Here is a 21,519-nt window from a genome sequence, read left to right on the forward strand (position 1 = left end):
TCTTTGTGAATTTTAACTTGTTTTTGTAAGAGGTAACAGTATTTGCGTTAAAGGCATTGGTGGATATGGTATACCAAAACGACAAAACTGTTGTCCTCTTATTTCCCTAGTACAAGACCGACTGTAGTTATGCTTTTGATAACCCAAATAATTTTCTAAGTGGCTGATCGAACCATCGGTAGAAATATAATTGTCAATAAAACTAATGACATCAGGGAATGTCTGAGGATCTTGAAGGTTGATCCTGGGAGCATTATTAAGCCAATACATGCCATGTACATGCGGGGAACCTCTCTGTTGAAACTCCACTCTCCAGTAGAAATTTGTAACAAAAATGCCGGCGTTATCTTTAAAAAGCTTAAGAATTTGTCGACAGCGGTAGTCAAAATATCTAACACAAGTAACCGCGTCTGACCGAATTAAGCGATATCTATCTTGGGTTGTTAAACTGTTGACTTCCTCTTCCGAAATATCTTTAGAATCAACAGTTTTAGAGAGCATGACCAAAAGCTCAACCCACGGAGATTCTGCAGCCGATAAAGTGATAAAGAAGGTTGGAAGCCCAAATTGGCGAATCATAGCGATTGCCTTTTTCTTCTCAGCTTCCCAGTGCGCAGGGGAGGATCTAACGCCTTTCAAAACCTTGTAACCATCATCGTGTTGAATCAAGTTTTGAACAAAGTTTTCGTTTAATAGATTTTAGGCCGTAACTCGGTTGCGACCTGAAAACTTTCTAATGCAAATGGATGTACTATTCTTAATTTTTCGCAGTTCTAATTTTTTGTAATCATAGAACAACTTTGAAATGGTAGAGATGTCACAATATTGTTAACAGAAATTGGTATATTAACAAGAGCACCTTTGAGCAAACTCTGACTTTGATATCCTAACGGACGGATTGTCATAAAAGGCAATCTAGGCATTATAAGACGTTCTTCAATTGGAGTTAAACCTTTCAAACAATCCGGTATTTCAGGAAAGTCTAGACCGTTAGCTAAACATATTTTTGGAACGTTCTTTTTAACAATCGCATTCTTGCAAGTAGCACAAAAATTGTAATTTCCATCTTCTGAAGGAAATTTTTGCATTAAAAAGAAGGCGGATGCAGCATTCTGGTGACCTTGCGCAATAGTTTGGAAATTTAATTTGCGAACTTGGTGTGAAAATCATAAGCCGCAGCAAATACATATTTCAGTAGGACCCTTATTTATATTTTGGAAATAAATGTTTTTGAAATCTGTTAAATTGCCACTATTATCAGTTCCTTTAACATTATTTTCTTTCGTTAATCAGATTCGGTGGGACTGCCTTTGGTTTTCAATTTGCCTATTGACCGAGTTATCTCTACAAAGGCGAACTTGACTTTGTCTAAGACGTCTCTGATTCAAAATTTCTTCCCTCATACCCCTCCTATTAAGCTGTCGACGTTGTGTTTCTCTATCACGCTCCTCTCTTCTTATTTCAGGATTTCTTCTTGCATGTTTATTTGCATTTGATCACGAATGCGCTCTAAATTCTTATACTCAGGATTTCTTGCGCGAAATTCTCTATGATCCCTAGTGTACTTTGCTCATCATAACGTACCTCGGGATTTTCTCGACGAGACCTACGACCTCAAGTATTTCTTATTTGCTCTTCAGAGCGAATTTGCTGATCTTGCCGCCTTGTTCTGTGTTGAACAGTATTTGCAATTTGCTCAACAGATGGAACCTCGGGGACTTCACGCCGAGACCTATGACCTCGAGTATCTCTTATTTGCTCTACAGAGCGAATTAGCGGATTTTCCCGCCTGGTTCTATGTTGATTTGTATTGATAATTTGTTCGGACAGACGTACATCGGAATCTAATCTACAATTACTTACAGTATTTTGTGACTGCTCACTATCTCTATATAAAGAGTTTGCACGAAGAACTCTCATACGTCTTCTATTCTGAAGACGACTTAGTAATATAGATTTTCTACTTAATCTAGGCATATTTAGTTAATAATAAATGGATTAATATATAAAATACTTATAGATAATACTTATATAATTCAGTCCGTCCGGGTGTTAAAAGTTGGATCCTAGGTGCTGCTCTCTTTCACTGTAATTCCTTGTAAGTCCTTGCTGTGCTATTGCTCGTCACTATACACTGTACTGTACACTAAAATTAGTTTGAATAAAGCACTTTGCTTGTAAAGACATCTAGTGAAACTGAAACCACAAACACAGTGTACTGATATTTATTATACTCTTGCAACATGTTGGTAGAGCTTACGTACTTTTGTATACCTATATATTACTTAGCTATTCACTAACATAATAATACATAATATTTAGTTATATTTATATTTTAGAAATTAGTAGTTTATTTCATTGTATTGAAATTAAGTTCTCGGAAAATCCCTCCGTAAATTACTTTTGTTAAACGCTTTCTAAAATAGGGGGATCTATGGTACCTATTTTGAAGGGTCTACCCATGAAGGCTATATTAACAATAACTTACATATAATTAAGTATGGTATACATATATGTAGAGCAGGTATGTAGATTTTCTTCTTTCTGTTTTAATATCTAAACCTTTCATAAGCTGCCAACGGCGCTGGGTAAAAATGTAATTTTCTTGAGTTTACAGATCGCTTCATGACCTTCATATTAAACCGATGGTCGCAGTTTATCTATAACCACATAAAAAGGGTCTTTAGCCCTTTTGATACTACATTACTAATATTTATTTCATGCAATTTTTTCTAGAAAGATTTTTTTGCTCTATACAAAGTCCAGCACTCTAAGAAACTTCTTTAGCATTGTTGACTGGTGTATTTTATTATAAGTTCAACATGATGGCTGAGAAAATATACCTAACCACTGATTATCACCAAATATTAGAAGAAATATATGTATAAGTAATATTTTTATTAAATTTTTCTGTTCCTTTATTCGGTAGCGACGGTGTTGTCGACTACCCACGAACTATTTAAATAATAGTTATTTTTAACTTCCCGCTAAGAAAATTGAAAATTTTCTAAAAAACGGGAAGATATTGGTTTCACCCCATTTTGCAAAAATCGAGTTCTCAACAGATATCGACGTTTTGAGGGTCGAGGAAGCTTCCCCGAACATTTCTACGATGATGTCCGTATGTCTGTATGTATGTGTGGATGTATGTGTGTGTGTGTGGATGTATGTGACCCTCTTATAACTTTTAAACGGCTCAACCGATTTGAATAAACTAAACGGCATTCCAAAGGGTTTCATTGCACTTGAATTTCGTGTGAGTTTGGACCCAATCGGACCAGTAGATTTTGAGAAATCTCAAAAATAAAAATTTTGAAAAATCGTTTTTCTCGAATTTCTTCCGACTTGACCGATCGACACCAAAAACTAATCAGTTCTAAACCTTGAAGAAACACATCGGTTGCCGCAAACCGGGTCGAAATCGGTTGATTTACTTGCTAGATATCGAAAACGAAAAATTTCGAAGAGCTCAAAAGCAGTGAAAAAAGCGAAATTTGAACGTTAGCGTATGAAATTAGAGGGAAGTTGCAGGGATGGCCCTTGAGGCCAACCGTTTTCCACATTTTTTTATTATCACTTCTTTTACTTTAAGTAGTTTGAATATTTATGTGCGTGTGAGTGGTAGCGACGGTGTTGTCGACTACCTACGAACTATTTAAATAATATTCCGTTTATGCGATAGCGACGGTGTTGCCGAATACCACGGAATTATGCTATTTTAAATAAACACAAGTTGAGTTCCGTTCTAAAACCGTTTTATTAAATTTACATTTCTCTTATTTATAACCTACTATTACTATCGCCGCTACTGCCATTGACGCTGCTTTTCTAAGTTTCTGCTGACGCCTAAGCTTGTGTAAGGCATTGCGTTATATCCGCCGGTCACACGGTCGGTGGCTACTGCAAGGTGTTGAATTGCGGCTGTCGGTCATTCAGAAATCCAAACTGCATAGGTTGCAATTTTGGCAGTTCAAGAGACTGACTTAGTTAACTATTCTTAACTTATATAGAAATCTATATCTATCACTTTAGGTGATGCAAACAACTCTTTGGTGAACAAAACTATACTCTGTTGCAACATGTTGCGAAGGTATAAAAATGTTGCGAAAGAATTCAACATTAATTACTCGATTATTATTTGGTATCTTATTAACTTATGTTATTGATCATAGATTTATTTTGTGTCAATACTATAATATTATATTGTATATATTTATATATTTTTTCTCCGAAATGTTAACTTTTATAAAAAGAAGCTATTCAACTCAAACATGGTGATGATATAAACTGAACCAAAGGGGTTAGATTTAATATGTGGGGTATATGAGGTTGCTGTTGTACCAGAGGAGCGGAAATCAGTATATTAGGGTTATAAGGTTTAAACAAAGTCTAGACCAATTTCATTCATATGCAGCGATATACATTATTTTTAAGAAAAACTGTCCATTTAATTTCATTAAATTATCAAATTGACGAAAAAAATTATACCATAAGTAGTACATGTGAGCTGGGAAAATCAAAGACCAGAAAATTCCTCCAAACCGTATATTAAAAAATGTTGAATTAAACATCCATTATTAAATGATATCGTGATTAAATTACAATCAAATTTGGTATCTTCTTGACATATATTAAAGGCCATAAACTTAGTCTCAGTTTTATTGCTTGAAGTGATATATATATAAGTATGAATGTGATATTAACTCCATCAAAGTGGCTAAATTTTATATTATAAGCTTAGGTGGCAAACGTCAACCAGAGAATCGGAATTCATTATATGAAGGTGTGAGGTTTAGACTTAGTATATACTAATTTCATTCTAATTCAGCGTCAAACCACATAATTTTTAAGAAATCTTTTCCACTTAATTTCGTTAAAATATCACGATGATCAACCGGAACGGTGTAAAGTCAGGTGGAAAGACGGAAATCATATATATATTGGGGATAGAAAAATATATTAATTTTGACATTGCTCATTTTTATATAAAAAAAAAAATTAATACACACTGACCGACATATTCGGCATAAAGCTGGTTAGAATAACGAAAAGCATTATAAGTAGTATATGGAATTTGAGGGTAGTATTAACCCGATTTTATTAATTTTTTCCAATACCACATACTACTAACATGCCACAGACTAATAAAATGCTCCCACTGTTTTATTAAGGTACCTCACATACCATCACCAATCAAATGGAGTAAAGTCAGACGAATGTTCGAAAATCCTGATATTAGTTACATGGGGGCTAAGGAAAATTTTCACCCGATTTGATCTTGTTATGAGTAAAACACGCTCTCTCATTTTCAATGAGATAACTCACATATGCGGTATAAAGTCACGCGGAAGTTCAAAAATATTTATATTAGATATATGAGGGCTACAAGAACTATTGATCCGATTCAACCCATTTTTGAAACAAAGACATACTATTATCGATAGTTTCATTAATTTATTCTATTATATGAATTTCAATTATATATCTTACACAAGGGCCGATATTTACGGTAAAAAGTCAACTATAGGTACTGGGGTCCACATATTCAGTACCTAGGGGCTTGAACAGTTTTGGTTCGATTTAGAAAATTTTTGGTCACAAGGTGGCATACTTTAAACGTATTATTCACGCCAAGTTTTACGCCAATATAATCATTGTTGCTTGATTTGCATAGTGGAAAGTGAAAGAATCAAGTGGAATTTAAAATGGTGTCATATGGAAAATAGGCGTGGTTGTAGTCCGATTTCGCCCATTTTTGCACTATAACATAGAAATATGAGAAGAATGTTATGCACCGAATTTGGTTGAAATCGGTTAAGCAGATCCCAAGATATGGGTTTTCACCTAAAAGTGGGCGGTGTCATGCCCACTGTCTAATTTTGAACGCGGTTCCTATAAAATCACCTCATACCATCCCTGAGATAAAATTTAATGTCTCTGGCGTGTTTAGTGCTTGATTTATCGCGCTTTTAGTAATTTTTAACAGTACCGTTACATGGGGAGTGGGCGGGGTTGTCACTTGATTTCACCCATTTTCACACCGTAGGTAGTGGTGCTCAAAACATTTGCTTCCAGTGAATTTTGTTATTATAGCTTTAGTAGTTTGGGGGATATGCACACTAAACCTATTAGGGGCAGGACCACGCCCACTTAAACAAATTTTAACTGCAGATGCCCCTCCCTAATGTGATCTCGTGTACCAAATAACAGTCTTGTATCTTATTGCGGAGCTAAGTTATGACAATTTATTTGTTTTTGATTAATGGCGTTTTTTGAGCGTGGCAGTGGTCCGATTACGCCCATCTGCAATACCAACCGTCTTACTGTACCAAGAAATATGTGTACCAAGTTTCATAAAGATATCTCAATTTTTACTCAAGTTACAGTTTGCACGGACGGACGCACAGACAGTCACCCGGATTTCAACTCGTCTCTTCATCCTGATCATTTATATATACATAACCCTATATCTAACTCGATTAGTTTTAGGTGATACAAACAACCGTTAGGTGAACAAAACTATTATACTCTGTAGCAACATGTTGCGAGAGTATAAAAATACTCACATTCAAATTCAATGATCAAGTGGAAAATGGGGGGTCCACTTGACGTGTTTTTACTCAGCTTTAATTTTACTTTTGTTACTTTCTTATGGCATTTTTGTATTCTTAATTTTTCTTTACCAGCTGGTGAAGTGTAGAAATTTTACACAATATGACATACAACGGATAAGTGTAGCTCACAAGTGTCGTATTTTTTAAGCCTATTGAAATACGAGATACGACATAAGACAAAGCTTGCCAATTGCCTAAATATAATATATAAATTCGTTTTCAAAGGTATTTGAACAGTCGATAAGATGACACTAATAGAGTCATAAATATATAATGATAAAACAACCGCCGCTGGATGTAAAATTCAGAAGGAACGAATTTCAATCTTACTTGGTGCAAACATTGATGGATCACATAAATTAGTGGCAGCAGGAGAAGCGGGTTGAACAAGTGATGTATAGTCTTTTATAATAACAACAGGCGTCCACGAGTCTAACTGTTGACTATGTATTCGCTGTACCGTTTTGTGCCCTATTCGTTTCAGCGTTCCTTGTTAGCCGGGAGCAGCTGACTTTCTAACATAGTGTTTCCATGTCGTAATGTTGTATAAGAAAGTGAAATATATTATATTGTGGTTCGACCCACAAGTACTTCCCTTCTCGGAGATTGGATATGATAATTTAAGAAGGTGATTAGTAGTTCAGCGGAATCTAACGCGTCTCTTCCGTGACGGTGTATGTAAGCTGAAATCGAATTCGGGCGGTATGATGACGACGAAAATCAAGATGTCCCAGTTTCTGATGACTCCGGTGAAATTAATATAGTAAGCGTTGTGTTGTTGTCATCGTCGTTGTTCATTGATGTCCACGTGAATATGTTCGAAACGTCTTTCGCGGCATGGAAAGTTTCGAATTGGCGAGATACCTTATTTCGTTGGTAAGCTAGGCATGTTTGGGCCTACAAATGGCAATCACGGGTAATTCTGAGCCAAACCTATCGTTACGTTAACAATTTGGCGGAGGCTCGTGCTCCGAGATAACTTATGCTGTGGAAAGCGTCGAATATTCTCTTCTGCGCTGTGGGAACATAACGATCGTTTGAGGATACTGCCTGGCTAAATGAGCCTACGTTGTCCCGAAAACTTTCACACCAACACACATCCCACATTAACTAACACGATCTACATCACACATCACCGACACGCAACATTCACCACATCACCTCTCGCAACATTCACCACCTCACCTCACGCAACATACACCTCACACAATGACACTACCACCCAGGATACACAACACACCAGGCGATCACCCCACCAACCATCAACAAAACCACGGACTCGAGGCGGCTGACCTCTTTTGCGTATAAAATTCGAAGCGGACACCTCGTCAACGTTCTGATTCCCGTTGGAGTATCGGGCCTGAGCCGGACAATCAATTTTTTTCTATTTTTACATTTTTTGCGCTGCGTCGCAAGTGACGTTGTGTTAAGTGGGTGTTAAATATGTTAGAATTCAGTTTATTCAATTATTGCGAAACGATATTGAAGAGTGAGTGGTGAGTGTAATAATTCCAAAAGGTTGGAAGAAATACATGGTCCTTCGAGTCTAAAAGAAAGGCACTATAAATATACAAACAAGCTAAAAAAAAAAAAAAAAAAAAAAAACTGTGAAAAAAAAATAGCTATCTAAAGAGACGAAAAATCGCAGTGCTGTGTTTAACAAACAAAAACATCCAAAGTGCTGTGAAGTGTATTAAACACATATACAAAAAGTTTTTTTTTTATACATATATGCACTGTATTTTCCGAAAAAAAAATAATAATAATAAAAAATAAAACAAAAAAAACCCTTATGTGCATATAGACAACAAAAAATAAGTGGCTAAAAAGTGGTGTGGCAAAAACCAAAAAAAAAAGACATAAAAGCTTAAATTACATTTAAATAACAACAATATAAACAAAACGGGCGCGAAAATAATCCCAAAATCAAACCGGGCGCGATCCTAACAACAAATTTAATATCATATACAAATATACATTCGGGCGCGGAGTAACAAAAAGCACCACAAAAAGCAACACCTAGCACACACAAAATCCAAAGGAAAGGACAGGAATTGGAAGAAACACAGAAGCACACGTAGACGTACATACACGTAATAACAAATATACATATATTCCCCAAAAGCCCTTGGAGGAAATCAAGTGAGTCTATTCGATTCCTTTTTTTATATTTATGAACATACATATGTATGTATATATATATACGTACAAAAAGGAGTACTTACATTTACTTCTAACGTATATATAAAAATTACATACATAAAATTACATACAGCGTGCATAATTACGTATACATACATATGTATTTTTCCATATTAAATATTTAATATCGTATATCACATATCGTATTTTACATACATATGTATGTATATATCCTATACGCTTGCCATTGTGTTTGGAACGCTTGCCATTGTGTTTGAGTGAAGTGAACGTGTTTTGTAGCGCTCTAGGAATACTTGCTACATACCCCTAGTTTTGTATAGTGAAACCAATTTAGTTCTTCTTAGTGACTCACCGGGAGACTGGACCTTCTAAGAGGATACGAAACCTAAAGAAATAGATAAGTATAAATCAGATTAAATTAAAAATTTATTTGCACGTACTTGCCCCTTTTTCGCGGTAAATTTGTTGAATTATAAATTAAGTTACAATTTCCCCTAATAACAGCATATCAAAACGTGCACTCAATTTTAATCTGCCGTTTTGTTTTTAACAATCAGCTGTTTCTCCGTGTTTGTTTCTCCTTCTTTGCTATTCCTTTTTCGTTTGCTTTTGGTTACGGCATTGCCAATCATCAAAAAGACAAATCAGGTTTTTTAGGACGAATGACTGAACATACCTATTGACAGGTGTCCCCAACGATTCTCTAGCAGAGGTATGGCCTCTGAAATTAGAGCGGGGTGTACACCAGAGAATCCTTTTAGGAGGAACTCTAAAATTTTGAGAACGCCTCCAAAAGGAAAAAATGAGGAATCCACCGCTGCTGGACCAACAGAAATTTGTGGAAATGCCGCCCAAACGAGCGATGGTGGTAAAATCGGGCAAGAAAAGAGTAGCGAAACTACCAATATTTTCAGCAAACTGGGCATGAAAATTAAGGAGCTTGAAAGCATGATGTCTGGTCAGAGACACATAAATCAAGCTATGCGCGACCTTGTAAGCGGTATTTCATGCCTATATGACAAGACTGAAAAATCAGAGAATCCAGCGAAAAGAGTTATGATAGGGAAAGCGTCGCAAGTCTCCCCTATTCATAAAGATAGAAACACGCCAAAAAGACTACGTGAGATATCAGGCTATTTACCTCCAACAAAAAAGCCTAAAAACGCAGATAATAAAGCGCAGGCTTCATATGGTGAGGTTATAAAAGTGATGCAGAAAGACAGCTCAGGAGATAAGCCCGTAGGCGAGAAATGGGTGGACGTAGTGAAGAAAAGGAAGCCGATCGAAAATAGAATCAGATCGAAACCTGACGCTATTATCCTAAAAAAAAAGAAGGAGCGTCGTATGCGGATATTCTAAGAAAAATTAAATGCGATAGTGGCCTTGAAGAATTAGGCTCAAACGTAAGGTACATCAGGAAAACCCTCAAAGGAGTACTGGTCTTAGAATTAAAAAACCAAGCAGACAAAAGAGCCGACATGTTCGAGAGTGCCCTAGAAGGAGTTATTGGTGAGATGGCGGTAATACAGCTAAAAACGCATCATGTTACCATTATGTGCAAGGACTTAGATGAGATAACCACTCCTGAAGAAATCTGCGACGCATTACAAAAGGAGTGTGGGATTCAAAATCTAAAGAAAGAAAATGTTAAAAGTATGCGAAAAACCAGAAGCGGCACACAAATAGCGCTTATATGTCTGCGTGCCGAGGATGCCAAGACCGTACTTAAACAAGGCGAAGTAAAGATTGGGTGGTCTATTTGTCGCCTCCGGGAATATTCATCTATCGCTCGCTGCTTTAGGTGTTTCGAAGTGGGGCATATGGCGCATAAATGTCGCAACCCCACTGACAGGTCTTCCCTCTGTACACGCTGCGGAACCTCAGGACACGTGGCAAAAGTATGCACTAATGCCCCGAGCTGTATGCTTTGTATAGGGAAACACTCTGTCTTGAGTACGGCCTGTCCTAAGTGCCTAGATATGAAAAAGTCAATGGAAAAATGAAGATCTTACAATTAAATCTTAACCATTGCGCTGCAGCACAAGACCTGCTAAAACAGACGGTGCTAGAAGAAAATATAGATGTCACCCTGCTAAGCGAACAATATACTCAGCGTTCGGAAAGCACTTGGATTAAAGATATAAGTGGCAAGGCAGCAATATGGTCTTGCAAAGGACAAGCCTTCACATCGTGCTCCAGAGATGCCCAAAACGGCTTCACATGGGCGAATATACATGGAATATATCTTGTAAGTTGCTATGCTCGCCCTAGTGCGTCAATAAATGAGTTCGAACACTTTCTCCTGCTGCTGTCTCTAATGACAAGAAGCAAATCCCCGATAATAATAGCGGGAGATTTTAATGCCTGGTCTACTGCTTGGGGTAGCAGAAGCACAAATCATCGTGGTCGATTGGTCCTAGAATTCTTGAGTCAAACGAACCTTACAATAATAAACAGTGGCACGCAAAATACCTTTCAAAAGGGCAATAAAGGTTCCGTAATAGACCTAATGTTCGCTAACAACGCGCTTAGCAGGCACATTAAGTGGGGGGTGTCAGACATATACACAAATAGTGACCACATGGCCATAATTGCTGAAGTTTTGTTCTCCCGAGAAACGGAACCCCTCAGTAGAAATACCTCTCGAAAACGAAGTTGGAGACAAAAGGAGTTCGATACCGACGTTTTCGATATCGTCTGGGGTACGGCAAAGGCACCAGGCGGCGACGCCGCCCACTTGGTATCCGCTGTGCAGAAGGAACTAGTTGCAGCATGCGACGCAACTATGCGCAGAACGAGATACAATAACAAGCGAAAACCAGTGTACTGGTGGAACGAAGAAATCGCCACGCTGAGAAAGCTCTGTCACTCAGCTAGACGTCGCTTCCAGCGTAATCAAGGAGGCGAGAATGGAAATCGACTCAGAGAAGCATTTAAACGCCAAAAAAAGCTCCTGAAGTCAGCAATCACTCGTAGCAAAAGAGGTTGTTTCGAAAAGCTTTGTGAAGAAGCAAACATAGACCCCTGGGGAACCGCGTACAAAATATGTATGTCAAAATTTAAAAATATGCCGCAGCAACCTAAGAACGCATCATTTATGAGGAAAGTCGTCGACGCATTATTTCCAACACATGAGACCATGTCCTATGCTATGCGTAACGATATTACAGAGCCCCCTCTATTAGTTACACAAGAAGAACTACTGGCCATTGCGTAAAGAATTAAAAACTCCAAAGCGCCTGGAATAGATGGTATACCAAATAGAGCCCTAAAAGAAGCCATGACTCTGAGACCCAATTTGTTCGTTAAAATGTACAATGCGTGTATACTGGAAGGCGTGTTTCCCGACCCGTGGAAGGTGCAGCGTCTGGTTCGACTTCCAAAACCGAAAAAGCCACCTGAAGAACCTTCATCATATCGACCTCTGTGCATGCTCGACACGATTGGTAAAGTGTACGAAAGCATAGTAAGAAACCGCTTGGAGTTAGCAATCCAAAAAGCCGGCGGATTATCAGAGAGACAATACGGCTTTATAAAAAAGAGGACCACTATTGACGCACTAAGGGAAGTCGTTGATATTGCGAAATGTGCAATAAGTGGCAAAAGATGAAAAGGTGGCACCAAAGAATATTGCGCGCTAATTACCCTGGATGTGAAGAATGCATTCAATTCTGCGAAATGGGCAAATATCATCAAGGCCCTGTACGAAATACGCGCTCCCCAATACCTTATAAGTATTATTATGAGTTATTTTGAGAACAGAAGGCTGCTTGTCGACACAGATGAGGGTACCAAGAGCTACTCTATCTCGAGTGGAGTACCACAAGGTTCGGTCTTAGGCCCCCTTCTTTGGAACCTGATGTACGACGGGGTGCTAAGACTACATCAACAACAATCCGTGAAACTAATTGCCTATGCGGATGACCTCATAGTGGTAGCAGTAGCAAAACATCTAGATGACCTCCGGGTCAAATGCAATGATTGCATAAATGGTATACGACGGTGGTTCGCAACCATGAGTCTAGAGTTGGCTGAGCAGAAAACAGAGGTCTTGCTCATTAGCTCCAGGAAAATTGAAGAAAAACTATCGCTCACCATAGGAGAATCTCAGATAACTTCACAGCCACAGCTAAAGTATCTTGGCGTTATATTGAACTCAAGGCTAAAATTTAAAGAGCACTTGGAAAACACGACGAGTAAAGCAAATAAAATCTATAATTCTTTATCTAGAATGATGGCAAATAGAGGCTGCAACAAAAATAGAGGAAAGAACCAAGAGCATTACGCTGTGGCAGCAACGGTGGCAAACCTCATCCAAAGGACGGTGGACTCACAGACTGATACCAGACATCAGACCGTGGATAGATAGACAGCATGGGGACCTGGATTTCCACCTGACCCAAATGCTAAGTGGACATGGGTGCTTTAGAAGCTACCTTTACAAATTTCGTCATGACTACAGTCCGTACTGTCCGACGTGTACAGAATGTATTGAAGACTCTGAACATGTTTTTTACCATTGCCCTCGGTTCTCCAGTATAAGAGAAAATCTGAAAACCACACTTGGCGGTAGTTTCTCGGTGGAAAATTTGACAGCACTTATGTGTGAGTCCTCTATTAAATGGAAAGCAGTCAGCGAAGCGTCAGCTGTGATAATGACAAGATTGAGACACTTACAACAGATTAGGAGTCAGTTAGTCCGGACCGTAGAGGAGACTTAAATGTCTTCTTCTCTCCCATGAAGTAATACTTTGTCCAGTGGTTCCGTGGGAGAGATTTGGGTTGGGAGTAGGTTAGGTTTAGCGGATTAAAGTTCCGCACTTCGGCTTTCGATGCTTCCCCCTACTATAAAAAAAAAAAAAAAAAAAATACATCATTTATACATACGATTAAAAACTTACATACGTACATACAGTGCTTACGGAAAATTGCGCCATTATTGCTATTGCCAATTTCTCTCTCGCGCTCTTTTACGAGTATACATAATTCACTCATTTGCATTACATACAGTATACAAACCGCTTATACTTATATACCCTATATATTATATGTACATAGGGTACAACTATAAGAAAACCAATCATTTCGCATTAATTCGGTTCGGTAAATAAAACGCGGATTATTTAATAAAAATCCTACTACATCATATAAAAAATACAAAATTGTGAACAATATACATACATATTGGTTCAACCTAATTTTATATTTTACATTCAAAGTCCACTTTGGCATATATCCCGCAATACCCCTTGCAGCAAGCAAGCAGGATTGCGTACAAAACTTTTCAGAACAAATAATTCGTGCTTACTCGTACATAGGTACCATTGTATAAGCCTACAAGTAGCCAAAGAATCAGCTGTTTTCCTATGTGTGTGAAACAGCCGTGATCACCTGATCGAATGTGCCGTTTTTTGACACAGAGTTTTAAATAAAAGGTTGCAGTTTAACAATTTGCACTTAAAATGGAAATATCTCGAAAACTATAAGTTTCCAGCGGCAATAATTGTATATATTCGTGATCTGGAGAATCTCCTCTATCCAACCATACCCCTCTTAACCCTGAAATCGTGGGTGCTAAACGAAAGTTTTCCCATTGCTTATCCTCACCACCTCTGAGGTTGCAATATAGGCGCGTTACCGATCTTTTTTGGGTGTTCGTTTCCCCAGGACTGAACCGGTAAACTAAGAATTTAAATATTCAACAGACAAAGAATTTTCACTCACAAAAACATAAACATGTAAGTTAAAAAAGATAAATTCGGAAACATTTAATAATATTTCAATACAATAAATAATAATTTAAATAATACTATGTAAATTTATTCTTTAGGAATTAAAACAAACGAAAAATATTTGAATATGGAATTTCTTAAAGTTATTAATTTTAAAACATAACACGGCAACACACTAGAGCAGATTTCTGTCATTTGGACGTTTTAGTAGTAGAATATTGGTTGGCAACTCGTACAAAGTGTGACTTTAGTAGCAGAATATTGGTTGGCAACCCGTACCAAGTGTGATTTTAGTAGTAGAATTTTCGAGGCAACCCGTACCAAGTGGGATATTTTTGCGTGTGTATTAGTGAAAATCTTAGGATTGGCTACTTGTAGATTTATACAATGATAGGTACAAAGTGCATTGATCTCTTCAACGAGCTCTCAATTGTACAAGTACATATATACATACTTACAAGTCCACGCATCAGGGTGTACCTACATACCCCTAAATAAGGACATCAAAAAAAATATATATATACAAAATATATAAAAAAGTTTTCAATAAATTGTTAAATAAAATTAAATTAAAAATAAATACGAACCGCTATCTATAAAAACTAAATCCGGGTATTTCAATTCTGAATCGGTATTAGAAATCAAAAAAGACAATCTTGACAATTTTTGGTCACGTCTCCAAGCTGCATATGACGCAATTGTAGAATCTGACGACTCAGATCTACCAGAAAATTTCAAATCTTTGGCTTACGCCAAATACGAAAACTGCTTAGACCAGTTCGAAGAAACTAAAGCAATGATTTCCGATCAACTTAAGCTAATAAAAGCAATTGCACCTACTCCACATCAGCGAGTAGAGCTGTCACAAGTACAAAGTCAAGATCTAAATCCATCTCAAGGTGCCCGCATGTGACACAGAAATATTTCATGGTGGTTATGAACAATGGCCGTCCTTCCGGGACATGTTAACAGCCGTTTACATGAACCACCCAAAATTATCAAACGCACAAAAATTGTATCACCTCTGATACAAAACAAAAGGTCAAGCAGGCGTTATAGTAAAACAGTTCGCACTAAATGACGATTATTTCAAAAGGAAACAAGTGAAGAATTTATCAAACTTCAATCCACTGTTTCAAATTGCCAGAAAAATCATTACTTCTATGGGAGCAATCGCTCTCATCACGAAGAAAATGCCCCACGTGGCAACAAATGAAATATTTCCTAACTACTCAATATGAAATCGTAGAAAGGGGAGATAAAAAAATGGTCAAAACGAAAACCGTTCAACACGACCTAAATAGAAGCTTCCACAGACCCCAAGCCAGTAGCAACAACAATTTAAATAGAAGCTTCTTCAGAAATCAAACGTTCACATTAGAACAGTACAAACAAACGTCATGCGAACTATGTACAGGAGCAAATTTAATTGCGTTTATTGTCATAAACGACATCATTCAATGCTGCATTACAGCACATGCTGCTCAAAGGCATTAAAAACCCAAACACTACACAGCGAAAACCAAAGTAGGGTACTACTACCCACAGCAGTCGTCTCCATCGAACACCGAGGAGAACTGTTTAAATTTAGGGCCTTAATAGACCAAGGATCACAACGATCATTCATAGCGTCTAGGGCTCAAAATAGGCTACAACTGCCAACAAAACTAGCCAATTTTGAAATCACGGGAATGGGCGGAAGAGTAGTCCAAAACTCAAATAAAATCTGCCCCATTACCCTAATTTCCCCCCAAGCGGATAAGCACATACAAGCAGAAGCTATAGTTTTACCGCAACTTACAAATATGCTTCCAAGATATCACATAAATAGCAAGCATTGGGAAAAGGTTTCACACCTAAACAGATCTAGCAGATCCCAACTGCAACACTCCCGCTCAAATAGACCTTCTATTAGACAGCGATCTCATACCACAGATCATACTCGAAGGTATTGAGAAAATTTCAAATACACTTCTGGCACAAAATACTATTAGATGGTGGATCCTAAGTGGAGTAGTTTCGGAACCAGTTACCACCATGACCACTCAGGTTGAGGAAATTTCAAACGAATACCTCAATTCACAATTAAAGAAATTTTGGTAGTAGTTAGAAGAGCTCTCCCCCATATCAATCACAACCCCTGAAGATCAGTATTGTTAAGACTTTTACAAAGCCACAACTACTAGATCAGATAATGGTCGGTATGTCGTACGACTACCACTAAAACAACAATTTCCCAACACAATCGCCTTAGGTCACTCTCGTACTATACAGCAGTTTTTAAGTATGGAAAAAAACTTACTTAAAAAAGGTGAGCTTTAGCCAGAATACGATGGCGTGTTAGAAAAATACCTCCATTTAGACCACATGGAGGAAGTAAGCCCATGCGAAAAAATCATAAATGGCAAATATTACTCATTTTACTTGCCTCATCACGCAGTAGTAAAGCCAGACAAAAAAACAACTAAAGTAAGAGTTGTCTTTAATGCATCAAGATCCACCAGCTCGGGGAGTTCCCTAAATGATATCCTACTTACGGGACCCACGCTCCAACCAGATCTAATGCTACTCATTTTAAATTGGCGTATATTCAAATACGTATTTAACGGAGACGTCGAAAAAATGTATAGACAAATAGCCGTACATAAAGACGATCAAGATTTTCAGCGAATTATTTTCCGAAAATCTCCCAATAGTCCACTCCGCGACTATAAATTAAAAACAGTTACCTTTGGCGTCAACTGTGCTCCATATCTAGCCATTCGAACACTGCACGAGTTGGCAGAAAACACCAAGTCAGAATTTCCTCTGGCAACCCAGGTGTTAAAAACACAAATGTATGTAGACGATATCTTGTCTGGAAGTCACAGTCTTCCACAAGCATTCGAGTCACTATCACAAGTGTCACTATCAAAAGATAACGGCGAACCACCCTAATATTCTAAAAAATATACCACATGAAAGTTTGTTAGATACTAATTTCCTTAAATTCGAAAAGGAAAGTACAACAAAAACTCTGGGGATCCAATGGAATGCGATATCTGGCCAGTTTTCATACACTACAGAGTCAATATCTGCATTACCCGCCATAACAAAGCGGCAAATTCTATCCTCTGTGGCGAAACTTTTCGACCCCGCGGGATGGCTTTCGCCAGTTATGATACAAGCCAAAATTCTAATACAAGAATTATGGTTAGATGGAACCGACTGGGACGAACAAGTAAAACCACTTCGTTTAGAAAAGTGGTCCCAGTTTGCGAGCAATCTAAATGATATCTCACAGATACAAATCCCACGATGGGTAAATTATGCCCCAGAGCACAAAGTCGAACTACACGGCTTCTGTGACGCTTCTGAAAAGGCATATTGCGCAACTATATATGTTCGCACACAAAGCGACAGTGCGACCACAAGCCACTTATTAGTAGCAAAAGCAAAGGTGGCTCCTTTAAAAACAATAAGTGTACCACGACTTGAACTATGTGGAGCGCTACTACTAGCCAAACTCGTGTCCATCGTACAAACGCATTTAAACATGGCACAATATAAATTATATCTATGATCCGATTCCAAAATCGTTTAGCATGGTTAGAAAAACCACCACATGCATGGATGACGTATATTTCCAATCGAACGTCTCAAATCCTTGACCTAGTAGGATCAGCCACTTGGCGACATGTGGCCAGTGCTGATAATCCTGCTGATCTAGGTACAAGAGGGTGCAAACCTCTGCATCTTGCCACCACCACTCTCTGGTAGAATGGCCCCCGTTGGTTAACAGAATCTCCCGATTCTTGGCCACAAGCGCCCATGCGCAATATAATTGCCCCAGAAAGTCGAAAAATCGACTCTTTTCATGCAACATCGGATGATACTGACATCCTTGAGCGATTCTCATCGTTCCCCCGAGCCCTCAGAGTAGTTGCCTACATGATCAAATTTATATAGCAGCTCAAAACTAAAGTTAACGGAACACCTCCAATATACCCCCAATGCGATACATTAACGCACCTACACTTACAAAAAGCAAAAGGCGCTCTTATCACATCTACTCAAACGCGCTACTTCAGCCGAGAAATATCATTGCTAAAAGATTCGAAGCCAATCTATAAAAAGAGCTCACTTTTAGTACTAAATCCATTTCTGGACGCAAAGGGTTTGCTTCGTGCGAATGGTCGGCTTGTCAACTCCAGCCTGACATACAACGGACGACATCCCATAATCATACCAGAAAAAGCACGGCTTGCCACATTATATCTGCATTATGTCCACATACTGATGCTACACGCCGAGCACCGCCTCATGCAACAAATAGTCCGCCAAGAGTTTTATATTCCCCGTCTTAAGCCTTAAATAAAGAAGTGCATTTACCTGTGCAAAGTTTGCACAACGTACAAGCAACAAATGCGAACGCAGATAATGGCAGCACTTCCACCTGAACGCTGCAACTTTGCTCTGCCCTTCACAACAACAGTTGTCAATTTTGCTGGGCCTTTCCAGATAAAGGCTTCAATGTTAAGGTCTCCCACTTTAATGAAAGGCTATGTGGCAGTTTTTGTTTGTTTTACGACAAAAGCTGTTCACCTTGAGCTATGTACAAATCTGACGACAGAGGCTTTTCTCGCGGCATTCGCTCGCTTCGTCGGACGGCGTGGTTTTCCCTCAAAAATAATGAGTGACAACGGCAAAACGTTTATTGGAGCCAAAAGAGCCACTGAGAAACAGTTTGTGGACTTTATCAAAAAGGTCTCACCTGAGACTGTACAGAAGTACGCACCCCAAGGCATTAATTGGCAGTTTATCCCCCCAAGCACTCCTCATATGGGTGATTTATGGGAATCAGCTGTAAAAACCTTTAAATCCCACTTCGAAAAAGTAGCTGGAAACTACAAGTTTAATTATGAAGAATTCTCGACCTTCGAATTGAAGCCGTACTCAATTCACGGCCAATCACAATCCTCTCGCAAGATCCCTCCGATTTCACCGCCCTAACTCCTGGGCATTTTCTCAAAGGAGCACCCATTCTGGCCAAACCTGAGCCAGACGTGGAGTCGCTATCCTTATTAAACCAATGGGAAAGAATCAAAATTCTCCATCACAATTTTAGCCGCCGATGGAAAGAAGATTATCTAAAGGACCTCCACAAGAGGTACCGCTTGGAAGCTCCAGAAAAGGCGCCAAAGCTTGGAGATTGCGTGCTAGTACACGATCATTGTCTCCCCCCTACTGAATGGCGGCTTGGCCGCATAGAAAACCTTCACCATGGTTCCAACGGTCACATCCGAGTAGTCTATCTCCGTACGCAACCCGGAACACTAACTAGACCGCTCGTAAAGCTATGCTTTTTACCCACAGCCGATAATACCGAACAAACGTAAATAATAACCCGATAAGAACTAAAAACCGCTAAAATTAATAAATCAAAAAAACCTAAATCCGGTAAAAGGTCGATCGAACAAACGACCCATTTATGCCACTTAACGTGGCCCAAATTTTCAACTCAATCATGCGACAAACTTATAATCTAAATAACTTTTTCCCATATAGATCATTATGGACGGAAATGCACCAACACCAACGCCAGCAATACGTTCGGCCGTTAATGTGCCACGCCCTGGGGCAAATCCTGCACCCCGAACTACGGCTACCACAGCCATTCCAATCGCTCCTCGTAGTGGCACGCGGCCACTAACCCCATACATCGCTGTCCGCGGAGCAGCACCGCCTCCGATGCCCGTTATGTCATCGCCCACACCGGTTGCAACATTGCGGCATATTTAAAGGTATGCCACCAGTCCAACGACAGCAGATCGCCCATGCACATGGGCACTGCCCGAATTGTCTGGCGCACACCCATGCAACAACCGCATGTGAGTCAAGGGGGCTTTGTCAGATGTGCGGTGAGCAACATCACACACTTCTTCACCGTACCGCGAGGCGCGACGGTGGTTGACTAACTGCCTTCCACCGCCGCGGCGTAGTCAGGCGACTCCCAAGACACGCATCAGCACGACCTCGCCGATCGGCACCCCCTCCGGAGCTGCGTTCCTGGCGCCCGCGCAACGAAGCAATTACGCGCCGTAGCCAGCTTCGGTCACAATCCCGCCGTGCCACTGGGATGAGCAGCGTCGTATACACGCTGCAACAACTTCAGCGTCTGCTATCATTGCTTTGCGTAGCTCTTCTGTGAATTAGACGAAGGAGAAGGCCTGGTGCCTAAGGGACCGAGGGAGAACCTTTTATTGAAGCCCCTTGAGTGTACTCGTGCAGGGGTGCGTGAGGCTTGGCAGAATTTTTATGAAATTTATTATACAATTTTTTCATGCCAAGAAACTCCCGCTGTTTTCGAATCGTTGGTACCTGGAAGAGGAATAGGAATCTATTGCTGAGATGCGGTAACCCATAAAAATACAATAATAACATTACTGACCAAAACGGCACTTAGCGGTGTTACGACATCATACTTAGCGAGCCGTGGGAAAAGCGAGCGAAGGTGACTGCAGTGTTCCGTAAAATCCTTGGAAGTCCGAACGTCATGAAGGAAGAAGATCGAACAGTATAATAATTTCAGTTTTTTCGACATGTTTTTTGATTAAAAACATTCAGTGGTTGAAAATATTGCTTTCCCGGTTAGATTGGCAGTAGAGTCTTCGAGAACGCGAACGAGATATTAGTTAGCAATTTACGGGAATTAAGTCGTCGACAATCTCCACAATGACGTTATTCACCAGACTCTCTGGACTTTTTGGAACCAGGTGGAGCGAACTCTGCTGCGTCGTATGTTTTGTTGGCTGAAAGATTCCTTCCGGCTTTCTCAGACTAGGGAACTCCTCTAGCGTATCTGCCCATATAGTGTCGACAGGCAGTACTTTAATTTCCGAAATGATGTTGGATGCTGATAACTTACATAAAACTTTTAGACCAGTTGTTGAGTCGATAAGGTCTACTTGAGGCCGGGTAAGATGCCGAAATGTGCCAAAAAATCTCCGCCAATAATAGGTTTCGTTATG

At 39.3% G+C, this 21,519-nt stretch overlaps 1 protein-coding gene and 1 long non-coding RNA gene across 3 annotated transcripts in view; both read right to left on the bottom strand.

Moving 5' to 3' along the window:
* PMCA (plasma membrane calcium-transporting ATPase 3) overlaps positions 1-21,519 on the bottom strand; it is a 205,597-nt gene that overhangs the window by 24,789 nt on the left and 159,289 nt on the right. The window lies entirely within an intron of this gene.
* Positions 8,896-9,384, bottom strand: LOC138858143 (uncharacterized). Of its 2 annotated transcripts, none has more exons than XR_011397368.1 (2): positions 9,222-9,384; positions 8,896-9,162 (listed from the first exon to the last, which is right to left on the bottom strand). It is a non-coding gene; the product is annotated as an uncharacterized lncRNA (long non-coding RNA). The 2 variants fall into 2 exon arrangements; XR_011397367.1 differs by having other exon boundaries at positions 9,218-9,384.

Source organism: Bactrocera oleae, chromosome X, assembly GCF_042242935.1.
Source record: "Bactrocera oleae isolate idBacOlea1 chromosome X, idBacOlea1, whole genome shotgun sequence".
NCBI lineage: Eukaryota > Metazoa > Arthropoda > Insecta > Diptera > Tephritidae > Bactrocera > Bactrocera oleae.